At 48.1% G+C, this 3,564-nt stretch overlaps 1 pseudogene; it reads right to left on the bottom strand.

Moving 5' to 3' along the window:
* Positions 1-2,110: 2,110 nt before the first annotated feature.
* On the bottom strand, positions 2,111-3,066 carry LOC134758511 (glyceraldehyde-3-phosphate dehydrogenase-like; annotated as a pseudogene).
* Positions 3,067-3,564: the final 498 nt, after the last annotated feature.

Raw genomic sequence — 3,564 nt, 5'->3', positions numbered from 1 at the left:
CTCATTCCTCACCCCCAGGCCCAGCAGAGTGCTCGCCCATGATGTCCCTAGTGACTGTGGATTCAGTGGGACCGTTTGCTTGGGTTTCTTTGGTCTTCCTTATCTGTTCAGCCCAGTACCTTGACCCTTGGCTCCTTTCACTGCCATAACCTCTGGCATCAAACATATTCATCCTTTTTTTTTTTTTTTTTTTTTTTGAGGCAGGTCTCACTCTGTCACCCCAGCTGGACTGCACTGGCATGATCATGGCTCACTGCAGCCTCAACCTTCTAGGCTCAAGTGATCCTCCTGCCTCAGCCTCCTGAGTAGCTGGGACCACAGGCATGTGCCACCATGCCTAATTTAATTTTTTTTTTTTTTTGTAGAGATGGAGTCTTGCTATGTTGCCTAGGCTGGTCTACGAACCCCTGGGATCTAGCGATCCACCTGCTTTGGCCTTCCAAAGTGTTGGGATTACAGGCATAAACCACTGTGCCTGGCCAATGTCTTCATCCTTAACATTGGGATACTAATTCTGGTTGTTGTAATGACTAAAGAAAATAAATAAACCACCTAGCACATTGCAAGGCATAAAGTCCTCATGTAGGGATTATGATTGTCTTACCTCCTTACCCCTGTCCTCAGAGCCTAATACAATGCTAGGCGCTGGTAGAGGGCTAATGGACATCCGTTGAGTTAAACAGTATGTTGAAAGAACACTGGTTTGGGAGTCAGCAGAGCTAGATTTTAATACTGGTTTATGGGCAGTTGTCACTTTTTCTCTCTGAAATTCAGTTTTTTCACTGTCCTTGGGGCCTCTACAGTCTCCTGCAGCTCTTAGGCAAAGTATGAATGCAGGTAAATCCCGCACGCTCAGACCCTCCTTTTACTCAAAACCCCCCTCTGACACTGCTGGACCCCTTTTGGCAGATGATTTTTTTCCTACTCCCCCTACCCACCCCATTAGAATTGGCAGGTGATTCTTATCCCAGGATCCTGGCTTTTGCTCCCAGGGAGCCCTGACACCCAGGTGCCACCAGATGGTGCTGTGGACTCATTCTTCACGGGAAGCTGGCTCCCGGGCTCCCCGGCTCCTAGGAGAGGCCTTCTGGTTCCTCTGGACAGGGTGGGGTTCCTCCGTGGAAGGCTGCTAGGCCTGGGATAATCCTGGGAGATGACTCAAGCCGTTCAGAAATTTCCAAGCCCCAAGCCCGCCCTCGGTTTGGCTGTGCAGATTCCAGCATAGAGTTGGCAGGAGGACTGGCTGCGTAATTTGTAGAACCCAGTGTAAGACCAAAATGCGTAAGTTGCTGATGCAGGCAGCACAGGGAATGCCTAAAAGCCCATGGAATGGTTCTAGTTCAGCCCTCTAGAGCTGATTGTTAACATTTCAGGAATTTTGGCCGGGTGTGGTGGCTCACGCCTGTAGTCTCAGCTACCCGGGAGGCTGAGGCAGCAGAATCACTTCAGCTTGAGAGGCAGAGGTTGCAGTGAGCAGGGATCGAGCCACTGCACTCCACCCTGGGTGACAGAGGGAGACCCTGTCTCAAAAAAAAAAAAAGAAAAAAGAAAAGAAAAAGAAAAAAGGAATTTTAAAAGCTGGTTGTTGAACACGGACATTATTTAATTAAATTTTATAAACTTACCATTAAATAAGTTATAGAGCTGGGTGTGGTGGCTCACACCTATAATCGCAACTTTTCAGGTGGCTGAAGCAGGATGATCGCTTGAGCCCAGGAGTTCAAGGTTACAGCGAGGTATGATTACTCTATTGTACTCCAGCCTGGGTGACAGAGCAAGAGCTCATTTCTAAAAAATAAATAAATAAAATAAAAACAAAGGTAATAAATAACCCAAACTCATCACTATGTAATTACTTTTATATATTTCACTATCATTTATGCTCACTTTTTTTTGGCTGGGTACAGGGGACTTTATTGATGGTACGTGACAAAATGCGGTCTCATAGTCCCCTCCCATTCTTCAGGGAGCCTGGCATGGAAACAGTGTTCAGGAGGGGGAGATTCTCAGTGTGGTGGGGGACTGAGTTTGGCAGGGACTCCCCAGCAGCTGAGGGCCTCTCTTCCTCTCGTGCTGTCACTGGGGCTGGTGGTTCAGAGGGCTCTTACTCCTAGGAGGCCATGTAGACCATAAGGTATATCGTTCTGTTGCTGTAGCCAAATTCATTGTCATATCAGGAAATGAGCTTGACAAAGTGGTCTTTGAGGGCAATGCCATTCCCAGCATTGAAGGTGGAAAAGGTGGGTGTCTCTGTTAAAGTTGGAGGAGGCAACCTGGTGCTCTGTGTAGCTCAGGAGGCCCTTGAGGGTGGCCTCCGATGCCAGTTTCACCACCTTCTTGATGTCATCATATTTGAGCAGCTCTCTCCAGATGGCAGATCAGGTCTACAACCCAAATGTTGGCAGTGGAGACATGGAAGGCCATGCCAGTGGGCTTTCTGTTAAGCTCAGGGATGGCCTTGCCCACAGCCTTGGTAGAGTGGGTAAATGCAGGGATGATGTCCTGGAGAGTCCTGTGGCCATCACGCCGCAGTTTCCCAGAGAGGCCATCCACAGTCTTCTGGGTGGCAATATTGGCACCAACTGTGGCCATGAGTCCCTCCATGATGCCAAAGTTGTCATGGATGACCTTGGGCAGGGCAGCTAAACAATTGGCAGTACAGGAAGCATTGCTGACAATCACAAGGTTGTTTTCATACTTCTCAAGGTTCACGGCCATCACAAACATGGGGGCATCAACAGAGAGAGCAGATATGACCCTTTTGGTTGCACCCTCTAAGTGAGCCCCAGCCTTCTCCAAGGCAGTGAAGATGCCAGTGGACTTCATAACATAATCAGCGTCAGGACCAGCCCATTTGATTTTGATGGGATTTTGTTCCTGGAAGATGGTGATGGGATTTCCATTGGTGACAAACTTCTTGTTCTTAGCCTTGATGGTGCCTTGGAACTTGTCATGGGTGGAGTCATACTGGAACATGTAGGCCATGGAGTTGACCTGAATGAAGTGGTCATAGATGGTGACACTATCCACTTTGCTAGAGTTAAAAGCAGCCCTGGTAAACAAGCTTCCAATATGGTCCCATCTATTTACTCTGGCCTTCACTCACACCATGATGTCTCAAGGCTGCTGCTGGTGCTACACGAGATGTGTCTGTATGTTGTATGGCAAGAGCAGAGAGCTCATCTGTGTTCTTGAAGTAACTTACATTTATTGTATCTATATGGTGAAAATACTATATAATAGTGTACTTTTTTTTTTTTTTTTGAGACAGAGTTTCACTTTTGTTGCCCAGGCTGGAGGGCAGTGGCACTATCTCGATTCACTGCAACCTCTGCCTCCCGGGTTCAAGCGATTCTTTTGCCTCCCCCTCCCGAGTAGCTGGGGTTACAGGTGCGCGCCACCATGCCTGGCTAATTTTTTTGTATTTTTAGTAGAGACAGAGTTTCACCATGTTGGTCAGGCTGGTCTTGAACTCCTGACCTCAGGTGATCCACCTGCCTCGGCCTCCCAAAGTGCTGGGATTACAGGCATGAGCCAGCATGCCGGGCCTAATAGGAGATATCT

Source organism: Gorilla gorilla, chromosome 1, assembly GCF_029281585.2.
Source record: "Gorilla gorilla gorilla isolate KB3781 chromosome 1, NHGRI_mGorGor1-v2.1_pri, whole genome shotgun sequence".
NCBI classification, from domain to species: Eukaryota; Metazoa; Chordata; class Mammalia; order Primates; family Hominidae; genus Gorilla; species Gorilla gorilla.
The sequence above is the reverse complement of the archived record's forward strand: the minus strand, read 5'-3'. Positions and strand labels throughout refer to the sequence as shown.